This window comes from Pteropus medius, unplaced genomic scaffold, assembly GCF_902729225.1.
Source record: "Pteropus medius unplaced genomic scaffold, Ma_sr-lr_union100, whole genome shotgun sequence".
NCBI lineage: Eukaryota > Metazoa > Chordata > Mammalia > Chiroptera > Pteropodidae > Pteropus > Pteropus medius.
Window position 1 is genome coordinate 10420025 of NW_024352786.1, and position 11183 is coordinate 10431207.

Here is an 11183-nt window from a genome sequence, read left to right on the forward strand (position 1 = left end):
TATACTAATGAGGTTAGTTATTTAGAGAAAAAGAGTTATTCTCTCCACTAGAAATTTTTTATGTTTTTGTGACTATGGACGTGGGAGTTGAGGGAAGAAATTAACCTGTTCCTGAAGAAATCAGTAATACAGACTTTGTTTTCCCTCTGTGAGATCTTTCTTATATATATATTTTTTTTTTCTTTTGCTAAAGATGTAAATTTATCTTTGGGGTGCTGACAGATTCTGTGGAAAGGAATTCCTTTTTTGCAGATAAACACTAAATGCATCTCTGGTTGATGGGGCACTCATTTGTCTACAGGCCCTATAAGGATTGCTTGGAAATTTTCCTTTTCTTTGGCTTTTTAAGAGATATAATAATGAAGAAGCAAAACCCAGGAAGTTTAGAACCACCTTCTTTTTCCCTTCACTCTCCCAGGTCAGAGATGCCATATCCCTCTGCCAGAGAGAGCTCTCCCCTGGATTAGCAGTGTAAAAGGAGCTGAGTAGGTTTCCAGTCACCCTCTTGGAGTTCAGGGCTGGGGCCAGACTCCCAAGCTCAGAATCTGATGAAAAGCACCAGTGGATCCTGGCTTCAGTTGGGGTAAAAATCTAAACTCTTCAAATTTCCTTGTGTGGGTTCCTGCTTATTTTTTCAGATTCTTTTCCTGCCACTCCCATTTCTTTTGTTCATTTCATTCTTTCAGGTTTTATTGTTGTTGCTTTATTTTCTCTCCACTCTAGACTTTTCTTATACTGTCTCTGTTTAAATATGTTATCTTCTGCTGTTTTTACCTTCATATTGTCTTTAGATCTCACTTGGACGTTCTTTCACATAGGAATTCTTCAGTAGGTATTTGTTCCCTCCTATGTGTTTCTATATCCTGATAATTGCTTTTCACACATTTAGCAAAATATAACATTATTTGCTTTTGTATTTGTCTCCCTTATTAGGTCAGCAGCATCTTGACTCGCGGACCTTGTCTGTCTTACTTTCTATCCCCAGTACCCCATCACAGACACAAAGTAGAAACTGATTAAACTCAGTGAATAAACAAGTTGTCTTATAGCATCTGTTGGAGCACCACCAATGATTGGAAACTTATTACCTGCTGAGGCTGCTGGCTCCATTTTTGGAAGGTTCTGCTTATTTGAAAGCTCTTCCTGATTAATGAGCCGAAATCAGTGGTCCTGTAACTTTCCAGGAGAGAAAAAAGTCACAGTCTTGGAGGCTGAGATAAAATCTCTGCTCCTGTCATCATATCACAATCTTGGAAAAGCTCTCTAATTAAATACCTAAGGGCAAAATGAAAACTGCTTTCATAAAGAAAGGCTACTAGATAGTGGTAAAAATGCAAATGTTGAAAGAGTAAAGCTGGTAGCTCATCTGGGATAGGAAATATTGCCAGTTTTTCATTTTGCCAGCAAGAGAAGCAAAAGTGTGCCTTTGAAAATGGGGAAGGAGTGCCATTTGAACAGCATCCCAGAGATGGATGCTCTGTGGCTGGAACAGTAGATTTGAGAATACACCAAGAAGACTTTGGCTCATTCTAGGACATTCCAATTCATCAGTGAAGATATTTGAGTGAAAGAGGTAATGCCCTCTACTTTAAAAATGGAGGAACAGCACTGAGAAAGTCATCATCTATTCCGTTCCAGGTGGTGATAGGTGTTGTGACTTATAGTCTATCAATTTTATTTCCTCGCTCTAACACCAAAAGGGAGAATTAATTATCCTTGTCTTACAAAAGAGAAACAAACTTCATGAAGTAATTGACCCAGTTAACAATTGTGGGACTGAGGCCTTTATTCCATGTTTTTCCACCACTTAAAGGAGTTAAATTCATTTTATTTTTACTATATGCAAATAACATTGTTATTTATGTAGACACGATATTTCCAAAGATAAGATTCCATTCCCACATTTTTAAAACACATTTTGTCCTTCAAATATCCCTTGCCTGAGAAGTCACATATAATGGTATCTAAATGTTAAATTGCTTAGAGACCTAAAATAGTGTCATTTTCTTCACCACTTGCTACATGTTTTAATATTTTAAAACAGCAATTAAAACACACATATTGAATTTCTCAAATTCAGTCAGGAGAGCACGCAAATTGCCTTAGATAAGCACGTGGTTGTAATACGTCCTAAGAAAATGTTTCTACATAAGGGATAAAAGTATAGGTATAATGAAACAATTAATTGAAAACTGTAAGGAAGGTCCCTCTACAAGAAATAGTGATAATAAACGATGTAAGAATACACTGCTCACCATTATCTTCTCCTTCCAAGCCTGAGATGTTGAACCAACAGCTTCATTGGGCCTTGGTAATTATTTGTCATAAATGCAACCATTGCAGCCAAACACCTACTGAAGTCAATGATAGTTGATGAGTCTGAGGGCTGCCAGAAAGCCCTGGCTGGACTGCAGAGCTGAAGTTCTATTCAGTTATAGGATCAGAGTCTGCCTTTGGCATTAAAAAAACCCAAAAAACAAAAAGTCATAACTTTTACAAAACAAAATTTAATCCTAGAAAGAGAAGTCATGAAAATGGATGTTTAGGGCTCATTCTGGGTACACTGTCAGGTAGGCAATTATTTTATTTTGCAGTTTCTTTTCAACTTCCTTAAGCCCTTCATTCTCTGGGAACATGCCAATCAGGGCACTTTCCTGTAGCACCAAACCCAGTACCCATTCATTCTGCGCCCCCATTCTCTACTTGAATTTGAGTCTACGAAATTTTTTTTTTCCCTCTTTCAGCCCCATTCATTTAGGGCTTCTTGAGACAATTGAATTAAATTTTGATAAATTCATTCAAAAAAGATAATAGCTTAATGTGTCAGACATTTAAGAAGATTTGCATTTTAAAGGATTAATCTTACTTATGGGAGAAATCTTGGGAATTTCAAGACCAGTAGGTAAGAGGACAAAAAAAATGTTACTATGATATACCAAAATTGTACAATGGAAATATATAGGCCATAAATATGACCTGCATATGTAAATACAAATTTTCTAGTAGTTACTTGAAAAACGAAAGAGAAACAGGTGAAATTAACTTTAATAATGGTATATTTAATCCAATATATTAAAAATATTTTTCATTAAACATGTAATAAATATAAAAATTATTAATGACTTTACCTTTTATTTTTGGTTATTGTTCTAAGTTTTTGAAATCTGATGTGTATTTTACATTTATAGCACATACTAATTTGGACTAGCCACATTTCAAGTACTCAGTAGCCACATGTGGCTTGTGGTTACCATACAAGACAGAACAATCATATTCAGAAATACGAAGGGTACATTTTCTGTGTTGTGTATAGATATGGCATACGAGGGGCATGTATGTGTGTGTGAAGGACATTATTGACAGCATAATGAGATGATAGTCATGTGGCAACAAAGGATAGAAAACTGCATGTGTGTTTAATTTCTAATTGAATTTAGGAGGTGGTGTGGTGTAACAGAGTATGTATTTTAGACTACGGTCGAAATCGCTGTGTGTTATTGAACACATTACATAAGCTCTCTGAGCCTCAGATTACTTATTTGTAAGATAGTAATAACCACTTTAGAGGATTGCTATTGAGGAATTTAATGATAAAATAGACATAAAAGACTTAAGGGAGTGCTCTCAATGAATGCAAATCTGTCTGTGCATTTTTCCTCTCCCTCTCAGAAACATTTATATTTTCCCATCTCTTCTCTGTGCCACTTACCCAATCCACTCCTTCTTAAATGCTATTTCAATTCTCAACTTCTCTGTGAAAATTTTTTCATAAATAATTCTATAGTTTTTACTAAACATCTTCAAAAATTTGGCAAGACCATGAGAGTTGATATCAAGACAGGTTGGCCACATATTAATACTATTTCAATGGCTAACATTTTGTTATCTATCTGTGGAGTGATTTTTTCTTTTCTCTTTGGCTTCTAAATTCTATTCTATTTATTTCATGGCTCACATTTCAACTCGTACCTGAAGCATTCTTAGACCATTTGAATTTATGATGATCTTGCTCTTGCTCAAATCACATCACTTCCACCCTAGCATTTACCAAACTAGATTCTTTGAAGCTTAGTTTCTATGGATAATTAATAGCTTTTTTTTGGGGGGAACTTCTATAGACAGAAAAGGTAAGTTGGTAAATTTCTGGGTTAAAGAAGTTAGATAATTTATTTTTCAATGCTCCATAGGGTGATGTATACTCCAAACCTATGAGGACAATTATTTGAAGCATTTGCTAAGTTTATTAATCTAAGTAAAAATTCTCTATTTTTTCTTTTTACTATTTCATAAAATAGCATTTCAAGAAGTTTCTTTTGGGATACACTAATACATATTATACATTATGGCAATTTAATATGTGCTTCCTCATCTTTTCAAATGTACTTTATTTTCAATTGTTTGTACTTGGTCATCCCAGTAACAATATCTTGATGTACATTGGGATTTAAAGTTTAGAATAAAAATTTCCATGAATTCTTTAATTTGATCTTTACAACAATATTCTGAGCCAATAATATATAAGAGGAGACCTGAAGGGTTCATTCAATTTTTCAACCAATATTGAATTAGCAATGATGTGACAGGCACCAATCTAAGCTCTGCAAATGCAGTGGTAACCAAGAGAAACTCCATTGGGACAGACAGACATTTAACAACGCTTTCACAAAATTCACAAGTACTGTGAAGAAGAGTAGTAATTGCTAATACTTTTGTAACACTGACTAAATTCTGGGCCATGTTCTAAATACTTAAATAATTCTCAAAATAACCTAGAGGCAGGTCTATTATTCCCATTTTATAGATAGAAATTGAAACATGGAGAGATACAGTGACTTGCTCAAGGTCACACAGAGCCAAGATTAAAACTTGGGCATCTGGTATATTGCCCTATGCTATATTGCCTCTAAATACAGAAGTAGAGGGTACAGAAAGAACATGTAGCTAGAGATCTTGCCTAGTATGCATTATTAGAGAAAGAACTGATGTTTAAGCTTAATCTTCAGTAGGACTTGGCTAGTAAAGTGGGTGGAAAAGAGAATTTTAAGCAGAGGGAAAAGCGTGTCTGAAAGCTTTGAGTAAGGAGCAAGTTTGGCACATACAAAGAACTGTATAAAGGCCAGAGTCACTTTACTATGGTAGCTCAGGGTGGAGAACAGTTCTTGCTTGTCATACTTGTCATATAATAAAAAAGTAATCTTCAGAAGATAGAATAGCTCACTTAAAAATGGTTAAAATGGTAAATTTTATGTTATATATATTTTGCCACATTAAAAAATAATTGAGCAAGGAGAGAATAGATGAAGGAAATATGGTTAAATTATAACAATTATTAAAGCTAGATGATGAATATATGGGAATTTATTATAATAGTCTCCCTACTTTGAAGCATATTTGATTTTTTATAATAAAGTTAAAATAAATGTAAAACTATAATTTTCAATTTAAAAACAATGGACAGCAACCAAAAGATTTTTAAGGACATCTATATGATAAGGTCTTAGGTGACAACTGGATGCTGCATGAAAAAAATATTGGGAATAAAGAGGGAATTTCAGATGGTAAGGTAAAATAATATTATTTTGTTCATGATGGCATCATTAGCTATTAAGAAAAATGGATGCATTTAGACATATTTATAGTGGAGAATCATCAGCCTTGGTGATTAAATACTGTGACATTTCTGGCGTGAGTTATGAAGTCAATGACAGAGAAAGTAAGAAAAAGCAATCAATGTTGAATGCTGAGAAGACCATTAACAAGTGAAATGATCACTGAAATTAGGAATACAGAAATGTGTAACCTTACCTAGAAGATTTTTCATGGGTAGCTGGGAGTCAGTTAGTTGTAGGTTGATTCAGTTATAGACTGAATGGTTATGTCCTCCCCAAATTCATATGTTGAAACCCTAAATCCCCCAATGTGATGGTATTAGGAGGCATGGCCTTTTGGGTTTAGATGAGGTCATTAGGGAGCAGATGGATTTTTTTGACATGGGTTGGAGAGTTAAAAAATTTCTGTTTAGTGTCTTCTATTTTTCCTGTGGAAAATATAATTAAAATAATTGTAAGCTTTTATTGATGGCTTTTTTGACAGCCAGCACTGTTTAAAAAGCTTTATATGTACTTATTGATTTACTACTTACAGTAATCTTATGAGGCAGTAAGTAATGTCTCTATTTTACCAAAGAACTAAGGCACAGAACTGTTAAGAAATGTATTTCTAAAGTTGCATTTAGACAAATTACTGTAACTTGAATACAAACCCAGACAGTTTGCTGTTAGAGCCTACAACCTTTAATGCAGGCCACATTTAGTTAAGGCCATCCACTGGTGTTGAAGGGACATTGGCGGGGTTGGTTATCTAAGAAGTGTGAAGGGCAAAAAGAATCTCTGCGAAAAACGATTGAAATGCACTGACTGTAATAATGTGGTGAGATCATATAGGATGTCAAGAGCTTAGCTGAGATTAAGAATTACAAATTGAAAGTGCTATCAATCAACCTGGTGATGTGATTTGCTCCGGAGAATCTCAGCTACTTCTTGAATGTGGACACAGAGAATACAGACTGTTGAGTTTATCTCAGGTTAGAACTTATCAGGTGTGGCAGAGTGGCAAAAAGACAATGGAGATTGAGTGTGGCTGCAGTATTCTACAGGAAAAGAGGTTTAGAGGAATGTACACACACCTCGTGTAGAAAAGCTTTTCTTACGATGGTAGTATTTTTTTCTCTCACGGGTCTTCCCCGGCACAGATTTTGGTAAACAGAGCAGAGACTTACAATTCAGCTAAGATCAACACACTGTTATAGAGAATTTAGTGTATGCTAGCCTCTCTGCTGCATGCTAGGTATTTTGAACTAGGACTTTGCTATTTATCTGCTATTGATGCCATTAGTGCCAGAGATTTTGCTTAAAAACACTGCATCAGATACTTAAGTGCCTTTGCTCTGGCCTACCTATTTACTCCATCTCAGTTACAAGTTCATATTATTGATTACCTTCGGATTTCTTTTATATCATTTATAGCACTCCATAATAAAAAAAATAGTGATGTTCTAGTAACATAAACAGACCTGAAATTTACACCTTAATTTTTTTTACAATTTAAAAAGTTAAAATTTGCATCTGAGAAAAATCAAGAGCTGAGTCAAATATATCATTCTGAATACATCATAATGACCCATTCCAGCAAACCTTTAATAATTAAGACTTGGGTATTTGAGCACCTCTGAAAAATCTTCATGGTTGATTGGCTATTAGCTATTAGACAATATATTGTAAAAAATTTACTTTTATTATAAGTCTAAGGGACTGATTTGTGGACTGGATTCTGAATCCTGAATCTGAATCCTGAGTTTTTATATAATTAAACAATAATGAGAAATTATTAGAAATGACTTTATTTTGACCTATTAATGCAATGTATGGACCTTGAATCCAAAGACAATAGAATTAGTTGTTAGAAATACAGACTCTTGGGCCTCATTCCAAGTCTACTGAATCGTAATCTGCATTTTAATAAGATCCCTAGGGAGTCACATAACGGTTTGAGAAGCACTGATCAAGGTCATTATTACAGAAATTAAGTATAGAGATGGACTGAAATGCAAGCTCACATGTAACACCCATTGGTTTCTGTGTTTTTGGTTTAGAGATGATCTGATTACATGCCATTCTTGATAATTTTTAGGTAAAAGGCTGGTTTGAAATAAAAATGGAGAGAAAGACTTGAGGTCTCATTTTATTTTAGACTGATGTGACTGATTGTAAAAGCATTCATTCACAATTCTGGTATCCATTTCCTCCAGTCTTCTTTATAGTTACATTCTGATTTTCCTTTTTCTTTCTGCAATGTTCCATGCCCCTCAATTTAAAATTAATGATTTGCAAAAGCAATAGTTTCTAGACTCTTTTCAGCCTGGTATTTGTTGAGAGAAAAGAGTTAACCCAAAAATAAAGTTGGCAGGATTCTGATAAGGCACTTTTGTTCAAAAAGTTTTGAAAATCATCACATGGGGCTCTAACTATTAGAATGGTTGACAAGCTTTTTTCATGTCATAACAGATTGTTAACTCACAGGAATTATTGTGATTAACCTTCAACCAAAGCATCTTTGAAGCAAAGGGGTGAATCTGACTCATTAGTTTTCAGTTCTGGAGCAATAAATGATCATGGCATTTGCCCTGTTCATGCCCTTCAAAACACAGGTCATTCCAATCATATCATTATTGATTCTGAGTTTTTTCTTCTCCATGTTTCTTTTTCAAAAACATAAAATGTCAAGGTGAGTAATCAAAAGACAGTCAAATATTTCCTTTGATTACTCTCAAGAAAACTTTTTTTTTTTCTCTCCATGCTTTCTTTTTGGAAGAGAGATAATAAATGAGCACCAAAGCAGACAATGGAAGGCCTCCAAATAGACAGGCAAAAGCAGTGTCTATTTCTTCCTGAATGATTTCCCTCTTACCTTTAGGATTTAGGTAGATGCTTTTATATAGACAATGCTCTATGGAGCAAATGGGAGAATTTTTATACCTAGAATAATAGCTCAATTATTCTAAGTATAAAAGCCAATTGTCACAATTTTTGAATTAATGTTTGATATTTAAGAGAATGAATATAAACTAGGTGTACTTGTGAGTATAAAAATAAACAGAATGTTCATATCGCTGATCTGGCAAGAGCAAACAGTCCACTCTAACAGTAGTAGTATTTCATGAGGCCTATAACACACTTTATCTAAGTTAATACTCAGGGTAACTCATGTAAGTGGTATTACAATTCCCTTCGATCACATGAGGAAATCTAGATGAAGAGACAATTAGACAACTTGCTCAAGATCATTTAGCTGGTCAGTGGCATACTTCCTGTACTCTGCTCCCTATACTCCATCTCCTTACACCACTAACCTACTGGTTACAGGGAATATGAAGATATTTATCCACGATGTCTCCATTCTCTCCACTTATACCCTCTCACACACCTCATAAAGCCCTTTACTACATTAAGAAAACTTTCAAAATCATGTTCCTCTTAATCTCCAAATAAATTTGGGTATATATTAGCAATTTTGAGCAGGAGTCATTTTTCTTTTTGATGGCCACAAACAAGATACTGATTTAGAACACATTATCCCCTCAGCTCATAAAGCAAATGAATTAAAACAAACATTAGCTGTGAAGGGAGTCCTAAAAAGAGACTTCTAAAATCCCTTAATATGCAAATACATTAAACTGAGAAAAGCAAACAAGCAAGGACTCCCGTTGGCAATGCTCACATTTCTAATTTCCTAGGAACTTCACTTTCTAGAGTATATCAACTGTTTCTACCTAACAGAAAGAAAATGATGAACTAAATCAGTGAACTTTTTGTTATGTGGCTGTGTCAGTCACCTTATTTCCTTGTCATGTTCTCTTTCTTCTGTCTTGAAGAACTTATCCCAATATTTACCTTTTTAACCCTATAATATCTTTTTTTACCCTATAATATCTTTTTACCCTATATCTTCGCCCTTCCTCTAACATTTAACCCTGGCATTAGTATTTAAACAAATCAACTTTCTCCTATCTTAAACAATGATAATAATAATAAACCTTCCATATATTATTGTTTTAGCTACAGTTCTATTCTCTTTCCCTTTGCAAGAAGGCTTCTCAAAAGAATTGTTGAAAATATGCATGTCTTCTCTTTACCTCTCCAAGTCCACTCCAATCTCTCCCCATTGCTTCAGCAAATAACTTTTACCAAGATCACTGACAATGACCTTCTCATCTTCAAATTTATTTGCAAAAATTAATTCTCAATCTGCTATTACTCAGAGCAGCATTCAGTATGGTTGACCACTAGCTCCTCTAGAAACTCTCTCCTCTCTTTGCTCCATGAGACACACATGTTCCTGATTTTTCTTCCATATTTCTAATGGCACAGCCACACTTTCCAGTTCTTCCTCTGCCTGCACCTTTTTCAGTATTGCTTAGATCTCCATCTTCTCTCACTTTACTTCCTCTCCTGGGGTAATCTTACTCTCCGGCTTCAATTATAATCTACATGTCAATGCTATTAATAATAATAACATTTATTGAATGATTACAATGTTCCAGACATGGTACTAAGCTTTTCAGGTGATTTATCTAATTTATTTATTGTAACAACCCTTAAGTGTTTAACTTCACCCGTCCTTTATCCTGAGTCCCAGAACTGCTTATACACATGTATGCTAGAAAATTCCCTTGACTGTCTTGTAGGTACCTTGAGAGCAGAATGTTCAACATGATATTCTTCGCCTTTCCCAGGCCACTTTATCCAAAACACACATTTCCGACAATGCTTCCTAAACCAATTCATGGTATCGTTAACAACCAATTAATTGCTCAAACTGGAAAACCAAGAGTCAAACATTTTTCTCATTATGGCTGACCACTCTGTCTAATCACTAAATTTTCATAATTTTACCTCCCTGCTATCTTTCTAATGTGTCACATCTCTTCATTTCCATTACCTTCAATCTACTCCATGGTTCCTCAGCCTTAGCACCATTGTCATATTGGACCAGGTGATTCTTTTTTATGGTAGATTGTCCTGTGCAATATAGGATGCTTAATGGCATCCCTGTCTTCTACCGACTAGATAGCAACCCTTCCTCCTTTCCTGCAGAGTTGTGACAATCAAATGTCTCCAAGCATAAAATGTCCATTGGGAAGCAATAACGCCCCCATTGAGAACCGTGGCTTTAGTCCCAGTCAGGATGGTCTCCCTCTCTATATAATGTGACAGACTTAATTTGTCCTAAATGGCGAAATATGCAAATCTGATTATGTCAGCACAACTTAAAAATTTTTTAGCTTCTCCACGCCTTTAGAATAAAATCCAAAGTTCTTAAACATATTTCCAAGGTTTTTAAAATAGCTATGAGGTATCATTTTTATACAAAAGACTGCATATATCTAATGTGTACAATTTGATGAGTTAGACATATGTATACTTGTGAAACCATCACCACAATCAAGGTAATAAACTTATCCATAACCTCCAAACATGCTCTCGTGCCCCCGTTTTTTTGTGATAAGAACACTTAACATGAAATCAGCTATTTTAATTTTTAAAAATTACATAACACAGTATTGTTACCTTCAGGCACTATGTTGTCCAATAGCTCTCTAGAATTTAATCTTGCATAACTGAAAC